A 26,386-nucleotide genomic window follows, 5' to 3' on the forward strand; every position below is an offset into this window, starting at 1 on the left:
ATGAATTCCACATTGTCTTTATAGTATAGGACGCCTAAATGTAGACCATTTGAGGGTTGGTCCATGCAAGCTAAGTTTGGTTCAATTAAGACCAGCCTGCATGGGCTAGCCGCTAGGACTAGGTTATTATTTGTGACGGTACGTTAAATGCCTACAGGGTAAAATCTCGATCTAGAACTACAAAATTTAATGCATTAAATCTGTTAGGCCTTACCGTTAGGCATGAAATCTTTAAAATTCAGTTAGAAAATGCATAAAAATAAAATCACGACGAGCTTAGTCACTTTGCTCTTTCACTGAAATTTCTCCAAAAAAAATACGCGTTCTGCCAGCCAAGCCCAGGCCATGCAGGCCCAGGAAAATTTACCAATTCTTGCAATATGGCAAACAAATTATGTAAAAGTCTTTGATTGCACAGAATCAATGGTCAAATTAAGATATGGATGCTGTCTATCAAATCTACTTTCTGCCCAAAATCATAAATTAAGATGGTGTAAAATCCCGGTGTAAAATCTATCTAGCTCCCATTTCTTCTAGTCTAGGCCTAGATCTAAGTATAACTAGGTAAGGTTAAGTCTAACGCAAAACGATGATGGCACTCTGCACACGATGTAACATTGCAATCAATTTCCCAGAATTGGCTGATTTTTCTTAGAAATTATTGAAGAAAACCAGGGAAAATGTGAATAGGTGGCCGTTTATTCAAGCTTTAATTTGGCTTTGGAAGTTTGGTTGCTCAATGATTATCGACCTTCGACGCGACGCAGCGCCTGGCTGTGCAGCTCAGCTGGAGCGCAGCCAATGCAATGCATCCGATGCATGGGGTTTTTTTCGCCGTCCATAGTCTCGGACTCGAAGTTGAAATTTATACCCGGATTTCGGGGTTTGGGCGCCTTGTATTAAGATTTATAGACTTAAAAGTCAAATGCAAATTAAAATTTGAAATCTGACCTTGAACAATCATCGTTGATAAACTTCAGCCCTGAAGCAATTGCACTTCAAATCAGACCAGGCAAATTAGACGTCATTGTGTATGTTGCTAGAAGATCTATGACGAGTCGACTGAAGCCCCAGCGCATCATCAACGTTACTAGTAGCTACGCGACCGGCCCAGACTCGGCGCACCCAGGCCAGAAAAATGACCTCGATTATTACGGTGGTTGTCTATGCATTTATTAGTGGTGCAGCGAAATTCAGCAGAGGAAAATAAGAGATAAGAGGTATCCTCGTCATAGACTTAATATTCCAAGATGAGAAAAAATGTCAATATCATGATTATTTAAGCTAAATAATTTCTTTAAAAATAAAATTAATATTTAAACATTTTTACCTAGAATAACCGACCTAATGATTGTTCATTAAAAATATTTAAAATTAACAAATGAAAAAAAATCAACTCGACAAATTTCCGAAAAGTCCCCCTTATTTTTTAGAGTGGTCACAAAATTCGAGCGGAGTTGACCTTCCTTAGAGCAACACGCTTGTGTGTTGCTGCCCTCTACGTTCGTTGGTCGTAATCTCACTATTTTAAGTGCGCGCAACGCAACCCTGCCAAATAAGGAAAGGGGTACTTAAGTGACTTTTCAGAATACCAAAATGCTAATTGAGCGCTAATTGAGCTTTCAGAATACCGCCCCTGCTCAAACCTGCAGTTTGATGCTGCTATTGTTCAAATGTAAACGTTGATCTGAAATCAACAAATAGTCATCTTTATAATCTTTAAAATCTTACATTTTGTTCATTTCCCCTTTTATTTTCAAAACCCATTTATAATACACTAAATATGTGTGAAGCTATCTCACAAAATGTGTGTGACTTTGGTGCTCGAAATGGCGTCATTATAATTGTTATTATTGTTGCTATTATTTGATTATAAATGTTTATTTATTTCATTTTATTAGATTATGAAAATCTGATCATATTTTTGAACTTCTCTTACCAGATTTTGAATGAGTTAAGATAAAATATCTCGAGGGTCATTACTTATAAGTGATGTAATTGTACACTTGAATAGCAGAGGTAATATACAGTGCGCCTCTCAGAAAAAACAAAAACACACCTCAAATGTCGAAAATTTAAGGAAAATATACATTGCCGAAAAATTCTTTCAAATGTTGATTTTACATTTCATCTGTTAGAGTGTTCTCCCGAATAATTTATGTATACTCTCTAAGATAATCTATACCATGTTTGCACTTGGATAACTAGGAGGTATTATTTGTTGTGATGTATTACTTGATCTGCGTCTTAGGATATAAGGCATGAATACAATGAATGAATCCATTATCCTACAGGAGTTGCAGTAAATATGGTATATACGATTTATTGCAATTTTTCCCACTATGTGATTATTGTTATTTCGTTCCAATGTTAATTTTGTTGAAAACTGTATTTTTTAAAGACATATACTGCAACTCATGTATGAATTTATAGAATCATTGCATTGATCCCTTACTTTGTGGCAAATTTCATTTTGTATACTCTTTCCTTTTTGACCAAGACAATCACATGGTCATGATGGTGTTGGGTATGGTTACCCAGGCTCTCCGGAACTTGTCTCTAGCATTGCCTCTAGTTTTTTTTCTTAGATTATTTTCCTCAACACTGGAGGACGTACATCAGTCTATAAACAGCTGCCCGATGCGATGGGTATCATGGGAGGTAAGGAAAGGTATCGTGTCATTAAAGGCTTGGCGATCTGACAGATGCGTCTTCATGCTAAGCTAGAACTATAGTATAAAGCATTAACACCTCTCATTGACTTCGAGTTATTATTTTCTTTTATTTAAAGGGCCCATCTGGGATATCCCTTTCAGTGTAGAGTGGTAATTCTAGGAACGATTGATCTCTTGTCGAATTATTGCCACGAACCTGTTGACCAAACTGATTGAAAACAAACTAAGCACAAATCTCTTATTTTCATTCAAAACATCGCGTTCGGTATATATATGTGTATAAGAGAAGCTAGTCAATCGATTTCTGAAAAACTCCTATAGTAGCGCCACATTTTGCTTATATATGAGTGTTGTGTGTATATCTGTAGCTTTTGGTAGGTATTTTGCTAATTTTGTTCGACCGCAAAACATCATTTATAAATACAACGTCATTTCCCTGAGGGTAAATAGCAAATAGGAAAAAATTTGTGCAAAAAAGGACACGACATACGTTTTCTCTTTATGAAGTGATTTATTTCAAAGGGCTAATAATTCGTAAATCTAGAGTAAAAAAATCATTTTTTATATTGTGTGGTGCCTTGGAATCGCTCTACAATTTCGCTATAATGTCCCTCTTTTATTCTCTCCTCGGAGTGCGAAGTTCCATTTATGTTTAGAGAGTACAGTACTACTGAACATCCTATTACAGTTTCATGTCACATGACCAAGGTCAAAGGTCATTCAGGGTCAATGAACTTAGACCATGTTGGGGAATCAACATCAAAATCTTAACCTCAAATTATAAATATATACCCTTCCATACGCAAAAAAAACTATTCGAGGGGGGGGGACACGTGCAGATTTTCGAAGAAAATCTAACGCTAGGGAGCGAAGCGACAGAGTTTGTCATGGGGCGATTTTAAATTTTCTTAAGTAGAAATGAAGGATTTTATACATATACTGTTGGTTATTTTAGGGTAAGGTTTTCAGTAAAAATGTAATTGTCACAAAAACGAATAGTGAACAAAAATATATTAAAAGAAATATCATTATGAGAGAAAAATACAAATTAATGCTTTTCCTTTTTCTAATTCCTCAGTATCATCATTCCAAACATATAACCAGACTTCGGTTAAGACACATGCATTATTATTCATGAACTCAAGAAACGGTTCGTTATAAACTATAATGCAAGCCGGATTTGTTTTTTTTTTGTGGATTGCGAGAAGCTGAGAAAAACAGTTCCTTGAAACAAAGTGGTTTGGGCGTAATCTCATTCATGGATTTCCAAGGTATTTCTTATTTTGAAAGAATGTGCTGGAACAACTTCCCGTAAGAATGAATGCTATAAAAGGGAGATTTCAAGTGCCCTTTTGGATTTGATCCATTGAGTAAGTTCATAAATCCAAGATAATCATTGATGTGTTACATTACAAGCGATTTCTAATAGAAATCGATGAAACAAAATCCAGACTTCCATTTTCCAGTTTTCCAACACAAAAAGAACTTAATACAAACATCAGAAAAGGCCCCTCCCCAAAAATGTCGTTATTCGGTGACGTCATCTACAGTAGATGTGAAAATACCAATGGCCTCATTTAAGGAGTATGACAGACATCGACCCTATTTTTGGCATTTATAATCGACAGCGGGTCTCGATGGAAGTCTAGCAATAGTTTGAGTTAGTTTAGACTCGCAAGCAACATGGCATAATTCAATTTATCCCATGCAGTCTCAACCCTGGCGCACACTAAAGAAGTTGTAATAACACCAGGGGCCCATCTTACAAAGAGTTACGATTGATCCTATCAATCGCAACTATGGATGGCCAGCAATGTCAACATCTATAAGTCATGTTTGTTCAAGATATTTTCGAACAATGATGTATATTCATGCCTTCATTGTTTTCTTGGAAATTCACTGTGCTTCTCTTTGTTTATGAAGAACATTGGGCAAATTTCCTGTAGAAAAAATTATGACACTGATGGATTTCCATAGAGTTACGATTGATTGGATCAAGCGTAATTCTTTGTAAGACGGGACCCTGATAAGAACGTTCCAACCAATGAAGTGATAGCGATCAAAATAGTGGTAAGACTAATTGAAATGAAAAAAATATATCTTCTTCATCCTCATCATTGTTGAGCGTTGTGGCTCAGTGGATTTAGTCTTCTGACTTTGAAACAGAGGGCCGTGGGTTCGAATTCCAGCCATGGCGTAATTTCCTTCCGCAAGAAATTTGTCCACATTGTGCTGCACTCAACTCAGGTGAAGTGAATGGGTACCCGAACATTAGGCCTGACTTCAAATGAAAAAAATTCTGCTTCTTAGAGCTTTCATATTCAATGCAAAATGAGATTTAAAAAAAATCGCGTCGTATTGATTGCAGAGTGTGCGCTGGACTTTAGCTTATTTATTTTTACATTATTTTGTTTAACAAAAGGGTATTGTAAACGACTTATCTTCAATGGTGAAATGGGCTTCATCATGTTCATTACAATCCTTCAAAATGCTTTGTTTGCATTTGCACCCATCTTATATAAATGTTTCATTCGCATTATCTTTATAGCAACCGTATCATCCGCTTTATAAGGAAAAGGAAGATTCATTGGGTATAACCAATAAAATTCTATAAAAAAAAATCATAAATAGATCGATGTCATATAAGCCTGTACCCTTCCATATTCAATCCCATATCATACAAACAAATGCAAATCCCCCATATCTCAACAGCTTTATTTTTCATAGTTTTTTTTTCATCTCCATATCCATTATATCTTCCACCTGCGATTTGCAATAATCTCTGGCCAATAACAAGTTGGTAGTGTCATACTTCGGGGAGATAGATGAGGAGGCATTTTTTTCATGGAATACTGAAGCTACAGCTAAATCCAGCGAAGATGCGTGCTAATTGATGATCATCCAGTATCACGTTATCCACCTTATCCGTGTTAATTGATGGGCATGCCAGAGGGGTGAGAGAAAATGTAGAGGAGATGACGTCACAGTTGTACGGTGCACTTGACCGTTAATTGGGCGTGCAGACCGACGGTGTTTACAACGTGTTTTGTTGTCCTTTGACCGGAAACCCAATGGGAGCATCGACTAACCCGCTCTTATAAAATAAGCAATTGAATTGAATATAATTAATTCTTTTTTCAACCTCTGACCATAGCAGCGAAGGTTTTCTTTTTTTTAAATATACATGTAACATATGCCATGATACTAGCAAGGGAAGCAAGCCACCATTAGTCATCTGAACAAATAATTTGGCCAATACATTATTACGTCACTATAAAATCTAATGGCAATTTTCGTAATGGCAGACAACATTTGTGTTCTCATTCATATCAATACCGATCATGGCGATCACCTTAGAATAGGGGGATAGGACCCCCCCTCCACTCAAATTTCGAGTTCTGAACAGCAGCTGCTAAAGGGGGGAATGTCGTGCACTCTTAATACGCCTAAGTGACACAAATACATAGGAAACCAATACCAATGCCTGAAGAATTAATCAGCAAACGCAAGGTAATAAATAACCGATGCAAAGTCGTACACAACACACCCTAAGTGATAAGCAAGGAACCAGCTTGGATTAATATAGAAGTTCTAAATTAAAATTCTTCAAAATTATATCTATGATCAACACATGAATGTTCATGTTCCCTTTTTAATCGTCGATCAACTACATCGCGGGCAGGGGCGTCGATCCAATTTTCAGATGGGGGGGGGGGGCAAAATCATGAATCAACGTTCCAAAAGCGCTCGATCGTACAACCCCCCCACACACAAAGACATATATATATATGTATATGTATGCTCGTGAGACACAGACATGTATCTCACAAAAAAATAATGCAAGCGCGAAGCGCGAGCTGAAAATTTTGATATTTCGATCTGAAAAAAATGACAGTTTAATGGACGATTTTGAAAAAAAAAAACGAGATATATATCCAACAAAATTATTGCAAATCGAAGCGGGAGTTCTTTAGAGGTTTAGAACTGTTTAGAACTAATCATGAATTTGTATGGAGTTTGCTACAGAAATGGTGTGAGCGCGAAGCGCGAGCTGAATATTTTTATATTCCAATTTGAAAAGTGGAAAAGTTTTGAGCACGATTTAAAATAAAGAACGATTTGTTTATCTCAATCTTGCTTGCTGAACATTACAATCTTATTTTATTTTTGCACATCCGGAATTATGGGGGGGGGTTGTTACACCCACAAATGTAATAATCGCCCACAAATGTAATAACGCCCACAAATGTAATAACACTTTACCCACAAATGTAATAATTTTTGATCGCCCACAAATGTAATAACACTTTACCCACAAATGTAATAACGCCCACAAATGTAATAACACTTTACCCACAAATGTAATAATGCACTTTACCCACAAATGTAATAATGACTTTACCTACAAATGTAATAAATTTGAAGTGATTTTTGGCGAATTCGTTCTAAACTAATATCCTATAGTAATGCGTTCATATAGCACAAAAGTTCAAAGTCTTTTTTTCCAGACCCGGTTAATGAAATATTACAGTACAAGTCCAAGTCTTTTTCCAGACCCGGTTTTTCAAAATTATAATATACGTCCAAAGTCTTTTTACCAGACCCGGTTGTTTCCAAATTATAATATACCTCCAAAGTCTTTTTTCCAGACCCGGTTAATTCAAAAATTATAATGCAAGTCCAAAGTCTTTTTTTCAGACCCGGTCGTTTCAAAAGTTACGTCGGTGAGGGGTAAAGACAACACTAGCCCAATCATTTTAAGTGGGTTTAATTTTGAAGATTGGTCTCAGCTGTCATTTTTTTTCAATATTTCTTTATCTTTTAAATAACCGGGTCCAGACGAAAGACTAAGCATAATACTCGTGTTATTCCACAAGAATAAGAATATGAGTCTTTTGTTTTTAGGATTGTTTAAATCATTTTTAAATCACCGGGTCTGGAATAAAGACAACGCTCTAAACATGTGCTTTTCTACATGCATGGTCTTAATTTGGAGGATTGTTCATTTGTTGGTTCTTAGATTCGTTGTTGGGGGTTGAGTTTTATTGATTTTTTATTCCTGAAATAATTGTGTCTGGAGGAAAGTCGATCTTCGACAATCGGTCTTCATGTTGTTCCACAGTAATTAGATTATTGGGTATTCGTTTTAGAATATTTGTAAAAACTATTTTATTTTTCAAATAGTAACCAAGTCTGGAGACAGGATGTCTGCTTTACCCACGCGTTATTACAATGTTTTGTAGGGGTAGTAGTATTATTTAAAAAAAAACATATTTTTACTGGGTGAAACTTTGGAAATTTGGTCTTAGATTCGAAGTTTTTCAGTTACTTTTTTTAATAGCCGGGTCTGGAGGAAAGAGTACGTTTTAAAACTCGTGTTATTCCACGAGAATAAGAATATAAGGTCTTATGTCAGAAGATTTTTTCGTAACTGTTTTAGGTCTGGAATAAAGACAACACTCTAAACCTCTTTTAAAACAGGTTCTTAGGTTGAAGGTTTGTTTGGTCTTAGACTTTGATTTTTTTTAATTCTTACTATTAGCGTTTTTTTTTTTGAAGAAAAAAATGGTCGGGCTGAAAGACTACGCTATATCCAGCATTAATAAGATTATGGGGTCTTTATGCTGTTTTAAGCTGTTATTCATAATGTTTAAATAACAGGTAACCGGGTCTGGAGAAAAGACTACGCTTGATTCTCAATTTACTCTTAGTGCATATATTCACAATATACAGTTGAAACAACAACAAAGACATTAATTCCACCAGTTTTAATTAACTGGGTCTGGAGAAAAGACTAAGCTCGATTCCTTTTTTTTCACAGGAATATCATTATCGTATCTTAGTTTGGACTTATATTATAAATTTTGAAATAACTGGGTCAGGAAAAAGACTTTGGACTTATTAAAATTCTTGAAACAACCGGGTCTGGAAAAAAGACTTTGGACTTATATCACAATTTTTTAAACAACCGGGTCTGGAAAAAAAGACTTTGGACTTTTATTATATTTTTTTTAACAACCGGGTCTGGAAAAAAGACTTTGGATTTATATTTGTACTTTGATGTTTTATTAACCCGGTCTGAAAAAAGGACTTTGCACCTTTGTGCTTAGTCCAGATTGGACCTTGTTGTTTGGAAGTGCCCTTTCCCAAAAGCTAACATAGAGGGCACATGTCTCCCAATCTCTAATCAGCGACAATCCACTCTTCTTCGCTCCCCACCAAGGTCCAGTACAAAACTTTGCTGCGTCAGAAAAGCGAAGTATCAATCAAACAAGTTACACGGTAGGGGGTCAGGTGCCCTAGTCTCACACACCAAACAAGACACATTTTTACCCAAACAACTTCACCTCAAACAGGATGAAAAATGCAAAGTTGTGTGTTTTTTTACACTGTAATCATAAGACTTCGTGTTCATGCACTTAAGAAATATCTATTCAGCGCCTAATTTCTCCCTCGCCAAAAGATTCCTCCCATGAACCAAGTATTAAAGTTTGAATAAGTAGACTACACCAGTTGCAAGGAGACACCAGCTGGTAAACGTCTCTGGCTCAGGCAGTAATCAAGAGATGCTGACCCCCTCCCCCATCGTGGTCAATGGGCAGTGGAGGGTCAGGGGAAACCAGACCAGTGGCCTACAGGTACGACTAGTCTCTTGTACCAAACTTTTGCTTCCACTCAAATACAAGTTTACCCCCAAGGACGATGAAAATACACAGATGTGACCGATGTTCTTCAGAATGGACATATACCGCCAATGATTATTTGATATTCAAATTTTGTTCTATTGAAATGTTCTCTTACCCAATGATTTCATCCCTTGAATAAGTATTACAGTTTATATGACTAGACTACAAAAACCAGGACCCTGTGGCTTCCATGAAATGACCTCCTGACCTCCATGATAAGGGGCAGTCAATGGTTTTTGGAGCTATTAATAGCTCATGGTTTGGACGTGGTTTGTTATGCAGTGTTTGCAGTGTATTCCATACTACGGACATCCAGCTAGTTGCTATAATCATATAACATTCATAAAAGATCCTAGACATGGTTTCAAAAGAAAGTTTTAAAAACATTGTATAACATTAATGAAACAATATTTCCCTTATGTTAAACATGCAATAAACCTTATTTTTATTATGCCAAGCAGATATATTTTCCTAAATGGTATTTAAATATCTTTACCCATACTTGACATTAAAAAAACATTAAGACACAAAATGATATTTTTCTAACGATTTTATAATGTTACATAATTAATATGATTTTTTTTTAAAACGTTCGATGTTATAACCATGATATGATGATAAAAAAGTCATGTTTGTTTTCAAAATATTTCGACAATTTTTTTTTCATAATATTGTTCTGATTTTTTGATAGGAACACAATAACATTTTATTTTTATTGACATCTACATGTACCTTAATTGGATGTAAAATAGCATTTTCAAAAATGTTGTTAGAATATTACTAAACTTGAATTGAATTCTTGAAGAGTATTTTTGAAGTGTTTTCCAAAGAGTGTTTTTCAAAAATATATTAGAAACATCCTGAAGATTTTAACATAAATTGTCATTTTGAGAAACAAATTAAAACAGATATCGAGTTTATAATGTTAATACATGTACGTACATTGGATGTGATAATGAATGTTATGAAAATATGTTAGATGAGCTTTTGCCGTTGCTGTCGTCCGTCCACAATTTCAAAATGCTTCTTCGCTATTTCAAGTCCGCCGATTTCAATATTGTTTGCTTTATATTATTATGATAGCACTAGGTGGGGGATTCAAAATGTCTACACAGAATTTTGAAACTCATTTAATATGCTAATTTATGCGCATTTTTCAAAATTCACAAAAAATGCATTCTTCTTTATTTCTGTTGACCAATTTTGAATTTTTGCTTCCATCTGGTAGAGCTTCATGAAGGTCACCAAACTTCTACACAGAATTTTGAAGTTTGGAGTAGAAAATTATCTATGCTAAGTGCGAAATTCAATCATAAATCACAGAAAATGCCTCTTCTTTATTTGTTGACTGGATTTCAAAACGCTGCTTAATTCTTTGTCATTTCAAGTATAATTTCAATTCAGTTTGCTTTATATGATAGCACTAGGTGGGGGAATCAAAACTTCTACACAGAATTCTGAAACTCATTCAATATGCTAATCTATGCGCATTTTTTAAAATTCACAAAGAAATGCCTCTCCTTCGTTATTTGTTGACCAATTTTGATATTTTGACTTCGTTCTGGTAGCACTTCATGAGGTGCACCAGATTTCTACACAGAATTTTGACCAGAAACATTTTTATGCTTATTTATGAGTATTTTTTAAAACCCACATAAAATGCTTCTTCATAATTGTTGATCGATTTTGTTTTTTTTTCCTTCCTTGTGGTAGAAATTTATGAGGTTCACCCATTAACTTCTGCACAGAATTTTGAAATTTTCAGTAGAAAATTAGTTATGCCAATTTATGCGAAATTTATTCATAAATCACAGGAAATGCCTCTTCTTTATTTGTTGACCGATTTTGATTTTTTTCCATCTGGTAGAGATACATGAGGTTCACTAAACTTATAGGCTACATCATTTGTTGATCAATTTTAATTTGCTTTATATGATCACTTTAGGTGGTGATACAAAATTTCAACACAGAATTTTGAAACTCATTAAATATGCAAATTTATATATTTTCAAAACTCACAAAAAAATATGCATTCATTTGTTGAACGTTTTAAAAATGAATCAGAAACATCCTAATTTTGATATTTTTATGATATCATTTTTAAAGGACAAGTCCACCCCAGAAAATTGTTGATTTTTAATAGCGAAAAACTCTAACAAGCACAACGGTGAAAATGTCATCAAAATCTGATAGTTACTAACTTTCCATTAGTTTTAACAAAAGAGATATATGCTCAACTCGGACATGCAAATGAGAGAGTTTTATTGATGATGTCCCTCACTCACCATTTTTGTATTACATGTATATTGTTTGAATTATAAAATATCAATTTTTTTAAACAGATTTGACAATAAGGACCGAGTAGATCGAACCAATTGTTAAGTCAATGGTAATACCATATGTTCAGGGAGGAACAAAACTTTGTTTCACAAGACAACAGGGATATAATTGGAATATTTAATATTTCATATAATAAAATACAAAGTTGAGTGATGTCATCAGTCCCCTCATTTGCATACCGTCCAGGATGTGAATAAAACTGTTTTATGAACATTGTAAAGCGAGATTTAAAAATGTCTTTCTTATTGTGCATCTGATTTTGATTTAATTTTCCAGTATTCTTATTTTTTTCTCATTTTATTCAAATCAACTTTTTATGGGGCGGACTTGTCCTTTAAGCAACAGATAATTATCATGCAATGGGTGTCGAAACAGAAAACTTTCTCACAAAATTATGATAATACATTTTTTTTTTTCAAAATGTTGTTATTTGAAAAAAAAAAGGGTTTTCCTGAAGTGCGAATAAATGTACAACACACATGACTATACACAGAACTATAATGAGACATGTCTTCTAATTCATAGACATCACCATTAATGTTAAATCATATATGATATCTATAATTGCACTGCACTTTCCGCCATCATCTGGTGTTTACCAATGCGAAATGATGCTGATATTTTTTTCGAGTTATACCATATTTTTGACTTGTATTAAATGTAACATGACAAAGCTTGCGTGCGCTTGCGAAATCTTTTCTATCCAATGAACGCCCTTATATTTCTCTATTCTTAAATTTAAAGGTAATATCTACTGAAAATAATAAAAGAAAACATTTTTTGATGTGATAGAATAATTTTGATTGGCACATATACTTTTTTATATGAGAGCGCCGCTAAAACCACACAATTGTGACGATGGTACAACGTTGGCTGTAGTTTGTTCCTGGGTTGTTAGATAAATTACGTTATGCCAACGTTGGGAAAACATCAACATTGGGAAAACGTTTGGCCATCTGGACATATTCACTAGAGAATGACCAAAATTTCAGCTTATATAATATACGTGATTATGTTTACGTACCTGTTTAAAGTTTCACAAATGGAGCCTGATTAACATATAATTTTCAAGGTAATATATGGAAAATGTTATTCTGCCAGGTATCGGAAAGTTGTCTCATATAGGAATCAACAGGTTTCAGTGGATAGGTGAAGACATAGAATGATATTAGGTTTAAGATTAGGATAGGATTAGAATGGGATAAAATATTTTATCAGTGGGATAAAGTCGGGTGAACTTCACCTTGAAACGGTACATTAAACTTTTGAAAACATTCACTTGCAACACTAGATGACACCATTGCAACACTTTCTTAACATTTTTACAATACTAAACATTAACAACGATTATATTTTCCAATTTTGTTTCAAATTATATCAAAATGTATGGTTGCAGACATTAGTATTAGAATATGTTTACAATGTTTTTTGTGTCGCTGTTTAAAGTTAGGAAAATGTATTAAAGCAATACGAAAACCATTCATGTACCTTTTCATATTATCCATACAACATTTTAATGATATTTTTTGTCTTTGCAAGTTTTAGGAACTTAATTGATGAATCAATTTTCAGAATCACATGCATGTGCACACGATGTATTTCAAATCATTTTTTTTCAATAAAAATAATGCATATCAAACCAGGGACACGTCCCTGATCAAACTAATTGGGGCAGATATCGAATTTTCCAAATAGAGGGACACTTTCTTGCTAAAAAAAGTATTCACTTAAAAATTGAGGTCATCTTCTTGTTCCAACAAGCAAAATAATATTAGGCCAAGTAAAAAAAGAAAGTAGTGGATCGGCTTGTTTTTCGAAAGCAGTGATGAGTGAGGTCCTTAAACTATTTGCTATCTTATTATTAAAAAAAAACAAGGAGACATTTTCTCGGCCCGTTTTTGACATCGTTGATGAGGGAGGTCCGTACTATTTACTTTTTTGTTGCTATTTTTTAATCAAATGATTGTCAGACCATGTCAGACTCCATTTAGGTGACCAATGCATTTTCAATATTAAAAAGTAAAAACATATAATATAATATACATATATACATGCATATAATAATAAACACAAAGTCACAAGGCTGACTGGAGGTTCATCAAAGGATAGAATTCCCGAAGTGTATATATATATATATATATATATATATATACATGTATATATATATATATATATATATTGCGTTACATGGTGATTTTTGCTTTCGCGATGCACTTTCAACTTTAAAAACATTTATCTGACAAAGAATACACCCGATGATAGCAAAAGTATACATTTTCTGAAAGGAAATTGCACAAGAAATCCAAAATCTGCACTCAAAAATAGCATTAGGTATAACAGTGTGTAAGGCGACAGTTTTACATGGACTTGAATAGGAAAATTCTGATATATTTTTAATCTCATGGTTTTTGTCATAAAATTTTGTGTAGTCCCCCATGACAAAAATAATGCTATATTATGACAGATCACATTCAGACCTTTCTAACAATATATAATTGTGGAGGGTTCATGTTTAATTAATGATCTGAAAATTGACCCCGACTTTAGCCCCCCAAAATCATGCGTTTCAGGATATCAGGCGTTACATGTATAATGCTTGCAATACCAACATTTGTTGGGTTTTCTTTGCCTTGTACATCAGAATTTATAAGTTATTAACATTATAAAAGGAATTGATGGTACATGTAGGTACATTAACAATTCAAAGGAAAAGTAACAATTGAAATGTAAGCTACATGTACACAATTTGCTTACCGAGGCTCTTATTACAATGATCCGCCAAGTGATGATGACATGCAAGAGACAATGTCTATAGGTTCAGGAGTAAAGACTGAAACAAGTTTGCCGATGCTGTATGTACAAACATGCATAAATTTATATGACTACTGCAGCTTCATGAAAGAAGTTTCTAAAGTGCAATTGCACACATTATATCCACATAGTCTGTGTTTGATTGTTTAAAGCCATGGCGGGTTTTGATGAGTTCAAAGCCAAAATATAGTATGCAGTCCTTTGGTATGATAGCATTTAAGGTAGGCTATGTCCATTTGACCATTTCACACAGACACTTATTAATGTCAATGTGTGTATTTAGTGAAATATGTACACTCTAAATTTCAGGGACTTAAATTTAAATCTAAAGGATTTATTTTTAAGTCTTTCATGGAGTGTAGGTAGGGACCAATCGATGTGGACTTAAAATAAGTCTTTGCAGGGATTAAAAATTTTTAATCTGTAAAGGACTTAAAACTAAGTCTAATAGATTTAAATTATAAGTCTTATTGGATTAAAATTTAGTCTGATAGAGATTTAAAAGCAATCCTGTATGGGACTTATATTTTTTTAATCCTAATAGATTTAAATTAAAGTGTCTGTATTTTAGGTATACTGAAGCAATGAAATTGAACACAAAACACTCAAAAATTAAATTCTGGTAAGTTTAATTTAATAATGTCATTAAAAATTCATTTACATAAAATCCAAAATACACAATTCATTAGTTCATTCATAAAATTATCTTCCTTGCAAGAAAACATGTTAAACAATGATGATCTTACACATTAAATGATTATTGAATCCTGATAATTGTAATTTCATATAATACACAGAAGAAAAAGTAGGGAAATGACGTCATCAGTGCATATTCGATATGCATATTTTATAACTGTTTCCCTAAAATGATGAAAAATTTTAAAATTCAATAAATATGTTATATTTCATCTGATTTTTATGACATTTTCAGAATTTTACTGGTTCAACCCTATAACTAGGCCAGGGTATTTTGGCACGTCTTGAAGTGAAGGGGCCTTGCAGGCTTCACCCCCCCCCCCCCCGCCATATGATCTCCCAAAATCCCGCCAAGTTACGGTTAAATCTTCCTATGGCGGCGCAAGCAATTTTGATTGCGCACATGCTGTTTAGAACCTGATGGAATTATGGGAACGTTTCAGTATATGGGAAATTCCACGCCCAACATTCTTTCCTGTTATTAAAGTTAAAAGAGATAAGCAGCCTGATATCTAAGAAGCAAGAATATCCCTTCGCTTAATCTGTACAGTACTGCCTACTTGAATATCAGGTAATTTATCTCCATTATGGACACACAAAAAAAGGAATGTCCGTGTGGATGTGCCCTTATATATATCACACATCATGGTAAAGAGACTAGTTATATACAGTCCTAAAAAAAGGTACTATGTCTACATAACAATGCAAATTAAAGCAATAATGTTTTTCATGGAAAGTTCAATGATAGTTTGACATTTCAAACTTTGTCAAATATTACCCCTATTCAAACACGACAAGATGCATTTCAGATTTAATATTAAATGGCAGAAATATTGCCAAATATACAAAGGCAAAACTGGTACTGCTGTTCATATTAAAGGGGACCAATACCCATGGAAATAATCACTTTTTTAATGAAATAGCACAATGAGAGGAACAGTTTTAAAAAAGTTTCATCAAAATCGGTTATAAAATAAGAGATTTATGGAAGTTTGAAAAGTCTCGTTGTACCTTCTACGGGGATCCTCAAATTGGCAACATCGGCTTCAAAATGGCTGATTTTATGGACAACTCTTCATTTGTTTTGTACGCAAATTTTAAGATAATATTTCTTTCAAAATATGTCTTATTTACCTCTGAGCTTAAAATATGTCAGAGGAAAATATATTTCACACAATATGTTGAGCTCTCAACCTGTCTGGACTAAATATTAGAACACTGCATTTTGCATTACATCAAAGTTAATTTTAATGAACCACAACTTTGAAACTACATTAACACAATTTTAGAATCAATCTATACACTGTACAATAGAATAACAAGAGGCCCACAGACCTTGCACTCATCTGTGGCAAGATAGTTTTCATATCCTGTTCAGATTACGAGTATACTTTTTACCCTTTTTTGGGACTAAGTTCCACTATCATATACTAGCTCCAAGGGTCCATGGTAACAATTTAAACAACCCTAGGCAAAATTTTAATGCCCTTGAAGATTTCCAGGAGCAATTTGTTTTTCTAACAGTCTGTAAAATTCTCTTACATTAATTTTCCTTTAACTCTCATTCATCCAAATGTAGGTTCATTTGCAAGTCATGTTAAAGTCCCAGACCGGACCGAGAAATGAAAACCAAAATGACATATAAAATGAAAGCTAATATTTCTTCATAATACAACAATTCCCAATTTAAGCATTTTTATCTTCCATGTAGAAAGTATTTCATTAAAAAGGTGATCAAACCTCAACCAGGCCATCCCTCCCAAATACTAGAAAAAGTACCCCTATTATAGTGGCGCGGCTGATGATGTCAAAGAAGTTTAAGGGAATGCCACTGCCAGGCATGATTGGGTTTCGCCTTTAGAAAACATGTTTGTATTGCTATGTCAGAACAATAGACCCCATGTGTGCTAGAATTCTATTGTTCTGACATAGCAATACAAACGTGTTTTCTAACGGCGAAACCCAATCATGCCTGGCAGTAGCACATTCCCTTAAACTTCTTTGACTTCATCAACCGCGCCATCAAAATAGGGGTAACTTTTCAAGTATTTGGGAGGGATGGCCTGGTTGAGGTTCAATCATCTTTTTATGAATACCGGTACTGTTATGAAAATTTAATTTATTTTGGGGGTATTTATGTTATACGCCTACTTAGCTATCAATCGATGTAAGGTTGTATTTACTCCGTCAACGGTCTTTAAAGTTTGGCAACATCTAAAAATATGTTCTACTTGATCACACGAATCAGAAAATATATGTTGCCAATTTTTTAATTGACCTTTTGTGACCTGAAATGGAGGTCAAAGGTCAGGCTACATTAACATAAACATAATTTTCTTCAAATTGTGTCAAATTTGGTATCAAATTGTAGGTAATGTTATAACTACAAGATAAGGTCAAAGTTCAAATAACATGACGCTGAAAAACCTGGAAATACCAGGAACTACGTATTTTCCATTACTTTCCACATAATCAAAAGGATCAAAACTATCAGTAGGAGTGGGCTATAAGTAGGTACAAAGTGTGTTTTTTGTTATTTTTCCCTGGTATTAGTTTTTTTCTGTTCCATATATCCTACCTCAACATGAAATGACAAAATTTTTGACCTTGCGTCCAACAAAAAACTGTGCAGGGCAAAATTCCAAGATGGCTGCCGTTTTCCTGAGAAATCACATTTTTAGACATAATTTTGCCATTTTGGGGTCTTTTTAGCTGGTTTTGGTGTCTACTCCTATGTATTAGAGGGCAGGCTATCTGTTTATGCAACAAGAAGTAGTATCAACCCTTCACCTGTATAAATAGCCCTCAATATCCCTGCTCTGGGGGCTAAATTAGCCCCGCCCCTCTTAACTTTTTTCGCTATAACTTTTCAGTGCAAAAATATTTTGGGCTGAAATTTCATAACTTTTTTATTTTTCATCTCACACACATTTTAAGACCCTATTCACCAAAATCAGGGGTAGGGTTGAAGAGATATAGCACGTTTTTGTGACCAATATCACAAAAAATAGGCCGGTTTCCAATGCTTATATGTGTACAATGTACATGGTTTTACCATAAATGTTGTCAGAAGAATGTTTTTTATTGCAGAATAACAAGAGATATCATAAATTTGACTATGTATTCTTGTAAAATACATGATGAGATTTGGACACACCAAGTTTGGTCACAGTCAGTTCATAAATAGATGAGATCTCAGGATGGAACGGAGGAAAATTAGTAAATTAGATCAATGTACATGCACTTGCACCAATACATTTTACACACAAAAGCATTGGAATCGCTTTTTTTTAAAAGATTGGTTATGAAAAGTGTTTTTTTTCCTGCAACCGTTACCCCCAATTTTCGCAAATAGGGTCTTACAATGAGTGTGAAATGTCAATTGAAAAAGTCCAGAATATTTTTGTCCGAAATATTTTTGCATTGACAGATTATCAAGAAAAATGTCAAGAGGGGCAGGGTTAATTTAGCCCCCAAAGCAGGGATATAGAGGGTTATTTATACAGGTGAAGGGTTGATACTACTTCTTGTAGCATAAACAGATTGCTCTCCCTCCAATATATAGGATTAGACACCAAAACCAGCTAAAAAGATCCCAAAATGGCAAAATTATGGCTGAAAATGTGATTTTTCAGGAAAACGGCGGCCATCTTGGATTTTTGCCCTGCACACTTTTTTTGTGGTCAAAAATTTTGTCATTTTATGTTGAGGTAGGATATATGGAACAGAAAAAAACTGTTACCAAGGTAAAACAAAAAATCACCCTTTATAGCCCACTCCTACTATCAGGAATTAAGTTGGGAGCATGGGAAAGAGAAATGGTTGACAAAGTATAAGTTATGTAGATTGGATAGAACATGCGAAGGAACGCACCATAGGCTTCACCTTATGGGTGGGCCAAATTTCGTAGACAAAAGCCGCAAAGAAATCATAGAAATGTGAGAGGATGTCCGGATAATGTACATTAAAGACGAAGAAACTCTTGAATAGCTTGTCGAACGCTTCTACGATCGTCTGTCCAGCAATGAAAGGCAGACTGTCGAGGCACAGGAAGTATTGCTGCTGTCCTGTCTCCTTCCCGATGGCCACTATGAGGGGCTGCCTGTATGTCTGCTTGATATGATTGATGGCTTCTTTGATGCTTGTTCCTTTCTGTAATTAGAATTTGAAAACATGTTTCAAATAAATAACATTATCCTTCATCCTGCTCAATTTAACAACATCACCCTATTTAAAGAGGATGTTTTCTTCATCAGGTTTTTTTTAAGTGTTGGTGGCATATCAGACCACAAAAAGTCAATAATAAAAATGCATAGCACAAACGGTTACCATAGACCCCCTAAAAGATCAATTTACCTCATCACAACTCCAATATCCTTTGAGCTCATGTAGTTTGCCTAAAACTATGAAGAGGCTGTAACGTTTACGTTATAATCACCCTACATGTATAAGCCATTAGTTGTAAATACCCCACTGGGGTGATTCACTAACTGGGAACAATGATTCTCAGGACTAGTATTATTCCCAGGAAATATTAATCCTGATTCACTGGTTCGCTAAAATGTTGTTTGGCGGCAATAATTTTTATCATAAGGCTAAGCGCATATCAATATTCATGAGCGCATCTAATCCATCCAATCAAAGCATGCAAATTCCTCAAATTTCAGTCACAACCATGGACACCCAATCTAATAATCAATAGCTTGTCTGGTCATGACTCAACTTTTCGTCAACTTCCCCCTTGAAACTAAAGAGAGCATACGTTTATTATTAAGACGTTGGACAAGCTTGAAAAAATTTCAGGACCATTTGTAGTAGTGCAGGTATTGCATCAAATTGTGTAGGTATCAGTTAACTTTATTCAACCTTAAGTTTGTTTTAAAATTTGGCCCTTTTCAAGCATTTATTCACGTTTGACCACACTTTCACTGCTTAGGCCTACAATAAAACAGGCAGGAGACACACATGGAGGCACATACTCAAGGCGCACAGGGTGGGTCTGAAGGGAATGAATGAAGAGCATTGGTCGTTTGCAATAGGAGTTGCAAGCAATCCAAATCACTCTAAGCCTAATTAATAGGGATTTTACTGCTAATATCAATCCCAAGTACTTTAGTGAATCAGATACAAAAAGGGATATTGCTCTTAGTAGGGATATTGGGCCAAAGAACAATTTTCACTTTATAGTTAGGATTGATATTTGCTGTTCACCCCCTGATGAATTATAAAAGAACCCTAAAAAAAAGTGCAATATTTCAGAATCAAATTACTCACTGGCACATGCTGTACAAGGTAGTGTACTGCTGCAGATCTGCTACAGTTTACGCCCTTCGACTTTGGCACCGGCCGATGCAGTGTGTAGAGCACAGTTAGTAGTGCACAAAGATCTCCTGAAAGATGAATGAAAATTCATAAATGAAATCTTTACATTTTAGAACAAGGTAATTTCTGGATCATGTGTTACCCTTCAGATGGAGAAGTAGAACAACAAGTGTTGCCGGCTCCTCTGCAATTTGCATTCTGATAATACATTAATGACTAAATATGAAAGCACCCTTCCCTCTCTCCCTGCCTGCCTTTTTAGGGTTTAAACTCAAGGAAGTTCCAGCCCAACCAGTCACCAAACACTAAAAGTCCACTGATTTAAGAACATTAGATACAACAATGTTTTCATGACATCAATAAATATATGAAGGATAAATTTGCTGAAATTATGTAACATTACTCAACCTGAATAACTATTTATTTCTAAACACAGTAATCTGGGAAAATATTTCCATGACCTTTCAGGGTCCTAAAAAATCTTAGGACCCTATAAGTTGAATCAGGTTCACAGGATGCGGTAAAATCATTAACCTACTGTTTGTATCTTGGTAGCGTTTCACTACTTCCTTGATGCTTTCAGATTCCTGATGGCCCTGCAATATGATCTTCTCCCTCAAGGTTGACCACTTTGACAGCAGTTTTCGGCTGCATCTTCATGTAGTAACGCAAAATCGATGCCAATCTAAGAAAATTAGGCAAATAGCAAACAAAATATTTAAACAAATAAATAAGATAAAATAGCTTTAAGTTTGATGGACTTGAGAAGTACAATATTATGCATGCATAGATTTAATCCATACACATTAAAAAAAATATATAAATACAGGAATACTACCAAAACTAGGTCTGGCTGGCTGGCTCAGTAGAGCTAAGCCAGAGAGGCTATCTAGCTAGCTGCTCCAATCTTATGTGTACTACACGCATGTGGTATGCTGGCTTTGAAATACAAAAGAATTTTGTAGTATGAAACTGCCATTGCTACTGATCATGATAGTAAATTCTAGTGTAGGGAAAGCTAGTATGCATGGTGGTGCTGCCCAACCAACATGCACCACAGCTAGTGTATGCACCTAGATGGAATGCAGCAGCAAGAATATCAAGCTATTTATTCCCTAAGGTCTGGTTGCTGCCTCTAATCACTAACACTTCATGACCAAACTCAGTAGTTGTAAACTACAGTATCTAAATACCCGCTATTGGTTAACTGTCACAACCTGACCTGTCCTCCCACATGTGCATATGGAATGTGATATAAATCTGGGGCCCATTGCAGAAAGAATTGTATTTAAATGCAACTAAAACAAAATTTTGTTCCTGACCACCTATAGAACACAAATGAAATTAATAAGTAACAATGCCATGGGAGTATTAACATGATTATTCCTCATAACAAGAATAGCTTACCAAATGTGGAATGTCCTGGTATCTGGGAAATGTAGTCACCACCATGTCTGTTATGGAGACAGGATTATTACAATCCATCACCAGCTGTCGCCGGTACTTGTGTGTATCTTGAAAGTATTGCGTATGCATGGCCATGTTGGAACGGTGGGGAGGAGAAAACTTCATCCAGTCAATCTGAAACAGGAATAAGATATTGGAAGTGAAAATGTTACTGAGCTCACAACAAATGTTCTTTGTAATTCAGTAGATTAGTGTTAAATGAGCAAAGAGAGGATTTAAACCGAGTTATTGAGGAAAGCAAGCGAGCACTTCTTTGCATATTTTTTGGGGGCCAATATCGCACCTTTTTAGTACACATATTTTTATGTCATTTAAATACATTCAAAGTAAATATGAACATGATTTGTAATAAATGAGTGATTTTTCTTTGACATGTTGCCTAGTTATATGTGAAATCTTCATACTCAAAACTTTGAGCTGATCAGACATTTTCAGTTATAGGCGTCAAAATCAAGGCAGAATCCAAGTTGCAAAGCATCATGGACAAACATTATAAATGAGATCAATGTGATAGAATAAGAAAAGAGATAAAGGAGAGAGGGTATGCTGTTTAAATATATTCCCATTATTCCATCAGGTTCCAAACAGCATGCATACATGACGATTCTCAAATATAACTTCAATTTAATACTAATCTCTTGATAAACATTATCCAAAAGTATCTCTGATACAATTTCTCATGAAACATCACATTCATTACCTTTTCCTGAATATTCTGCAGCTGTTGGCCAGTGGCTACTTCATCTGCTTTATCTGCTACAGCTTCATTAGTTTCTTTCTCAGGTTCCATTTTTCTTGGTAGCTTAATTCTCTCACTTTGCGATGCCCTTACATTTTTTAACCTAAACTGGATAAAGCCAGAGCCATCACGCGAGAAGAAATGTTCCTTCATTTAAGAAAAAAAAAAGAAAGACAAGAAAAAATTAATTCCAACTTAAGGATATAATACCACAATTGAAAACACAATTTGCATCGACTTTGTACACAAAATCATGTTTTTGAGCAATTTTGGGTCTGATATGCACTTTCAAACTGTTGCGTAATTTCTAATTATGCAATTAAATTTATGTTGTTCAATTATGTGATTTTTTTTTACCAGAGTTTATCTTTAATGTTTACTTACATGCCCTTCAATTCCCGGTGTGGTATCTTTGGTTACAGGCCATGTCTGCACTATTTCCTTAGCTAATAACGTCTTCTGTTTAGCTGTTGGCCACCTTCAGGAATGTTTGAAATAGAAAAAGGGAAAATCATGCCAGTATACAGTAGCTACAGACTTTTTCTTTTACATAGAAAGAGGAGTTTGACATGCATTTATTTTATGGCTTGGAATTTTGAAAATTTGCATAAAAACTTTTACAAACATCAATCCTCTATCTCATTTTCAAGATTGTCATTTATAGTCTTGACCATCAAGCAGACTGGTACCATATGCAATGCAACAAAACAAGTCAATAACTTGAAATTCAAAAGCCATTTTGAGATGATGGTATAAACCTTACTATTTTTCTTCATTATTTTATGCTTCACTTGCTTTTTCAACATCACTTTCCTCCCCCCTCCCCTCCCCCCCCAAAAAAAAAATCCGCTATCATGTTTATTTCAGGATGATCCATGAGGGGTTTTACTATGTAAATGTGACATGCTAAAATTGGTGACATGTTTAGAAATGTGCCAGAGCATTTCAATTTAATATCACCAAAAAGGATACCTTATGGTCACCATTTCATAGAGCACATTTTTTTTTGCATATCCAGATACTACAAAAGTGTGTGGCCAGCCTAGGAGTGGCATAAATTTGCTCAATTTGTGATTCAAAATGGCAGCATCCACGGTAGATTTTTTTTTTAACGCAGCATGCTGAAATTTCATGTGGAGCAATAAGAATGTACTGTGCGAGGATACAGTAATACCTCACTTGTTATAACATCTCAACTGAAGTCACAGCAAGACGCATTATTAAATGTGCTCTAGTCTAGACATAAACAATAATGTCCATCTAGCCTCTATTTGTGATCTGTACTGATGTCATTATCCATTACCAACCACATCCTATTCCAACAGACCTAATCTAGGATAGGTCTAGACCCTAGTCAAGAACAGTGTTATTTTACGAAACGACAAGCCTGTCTAAAAATTGTAAAATAACACTGTTCTTGTAGACTTTCTTTCTAAATGATTTCTTGAGATATTTTGCTTCATTGATCATTAGAATATAAAGAATGGAATAAATCTAACATTGATGAATCGTAAAAAAAAAATATTTTACTTTTCATTGAAATTGAGATAAAATTTCAGTTGCGCAGACTTAGATCTAGATCTAGGCAATACAGCCTACGTATGATTGGGGGGGGGGGATACTTATATAGACCCTAGACTCTAACGTTAGGTCTAACTCACTGTTAAGCAGATAAAAACTTCATCTTTTGCTCTGGATTTTCTCAAAATCTGTGCAGTAAATACCAAAAATATTTGCTAATATTTGTGCTTTGTCCTAGATCTAGATTCTATTGTCTGTATTACTTTCAATCGATTAGTCTAGAATATTGATCACAAACTTCATAAAATGTCGTCCGGATCGACAAACAACCCGTCCGGAAACACAACAACCGGGTAGATAGGCTATAGATCTAGACCCTTGGTCTAAGTTACAGGCTTTAACTTAACGTTAGACCTAACGTTAGGGCCTAGAATCTATAGGGCCTACCCGGTTGTTGTGTCCGGACGGGTTGTTTGTCCGGACAAGACAGAAATTTTTAGGAACTTTGTGATTTCATTAGGCCCCTTCACCAACGTTAGGCCTAACGTTAGATTTCTAGGCCTAATCGATTGAAAGTAGATTCTAATTTAACAGACAATATAACAAAGCACACATATTACTTTTATTAGCAAATATTTTTGGTATTTACTGCACAGATTTTGAGAAAATCCAGAGCAAAAGATGATGTTTTTGTAGGGCCTACCGCCCGGTGCAGCGGTGCCGATGGCGGTTTCTCCAGGTAACCGTCACCACTGCATACAGCCAGGTAAACCGCCACCGCTGCACCGGGCGGTAGGCCCTACAAAAACTTAACGACTGTCCAGCCCGCACTTCGTGTGTATGGGCTGCAGTATGTAACGACGGTCGTTAGGCACGTTAGGAACGCTCACAAAAATACCAAAATTGCCCAATTGGTAACAAGACTTGGCTTAAATGAGAGCTTGATAATCATGCGTCACAATTCTGGAAACAAATATCTGTGAAAAATGTTTTAAGAATGTATTATTTGATGTTTTCTACAAGTCAATTGTCTATGACTATGGCGAAATTGCGACTCAGAAAAATCGCACACGCAATTTGCCATTCACGTGAATGGCAAAATTGCGCGTGCGATTTTTCTGAGGTTGACTATTCCCAACTTGATAAAACACCCGTTTTGCTGCCATATAACATGTATAATTAGTTATTCTAATAAAGTTAGCATACTTAACACCAAATGAACTTACCCTCCAATATTCGTTTAGTATCTTCGGCCTTCGTGCCCAGTACTTTTTCCAAAAATCCATCCAGATTGGCCATTTTCAATCCATGGATTACTGCGATGATTTCGATCGGCGAGAGATAATTTTTTTCCCGCTGCAGTTCCCGCTTTGCAAGTCACGTGACAAAATATTCATCTTCCTATTGGCCACTTTTCTATTTATCTTCGAAACTTTTTTAGTCTTTCGGGACTTAAATAAAAATATTGGAATCTCGGATAATGAACTACGTTTAGCAATCTTTCAGGACTTAAATTTAATCTTTTAGATTTAATTTCATTTCAATCCCGACTGAGACTTAAATTTTAAGTCCCTGAAATTTAGAGTGTATACATGAATGTGTACATCAGTCAAGATGCTAAACCTTCTAAAATTTGGAACACATTTTCTGGATGTTTAAAGTTCATTGACCTTTTTCAGTTAAAAATTTGGATGATTTGCCTTAATACTTAGCAGTATTTTCATCCCCTCAGAATTGTAGGAAGTGGTTTTTTTTTGTATTATTGCCAACAATGTGTCAATCTGGAAGAAATGTCAAAATTAAGACATTGCAAATTTATCAGATTTTTATGTTTCAACCTTATCACACAGGTCTATGACATGGTCAAATCTATATTTCAATCATTAGAAAGTAAAGTAGAGTATGTTAGCTTTAATTTGATACTAAGTTTGTAGGTTTAGGCCAAGTTTTGACAAAAATATTGATGTTTTCCCAAAATTTGCACAAAAAATGCGTTTTCCCAGTACAGGCGGCGCCGCTTCCGGCACCACCCCTCATCATACAGCAATTAAACTTTCCAGGCTATTGCCTTATTAATTCAGCTTTAAAATGATACTAAATTTGTTGGAATAGCCTCTATATGCTTTTGA

At 34.9% G+C, this 26,386-nt stretch overlaps 1 pseudogene; it reads right to left on the reverse strand.

Annotated features, from left to right (window-relative positions):
* Window positions 1-15,129: 15,129 nt before the first annotated feature.
* Window positions 15,130-25,641, reverse strand: LOC121422481 (annotated as a pseudogene).
* Between the last annotated feature and the right edge of the window lie 745 nt (window positions 25,642-26,386).

The sequence above is a fragment of the Lytechinus variegatus genome, chromosome 10 (genome assembly GCF_018143015.1).
Source record: "Lytechinus variegatus isolate NC3 chromosome 10, Lvar_3.0, whole genome shotgun sequence".
Taxonomy (NCBI): Eukaryota; Metazoa; Echinodermata; class Echinoidea; order Temnopleuroida; family Toxopneustidae; genus Lytechinus; species Lytechinus variegatus.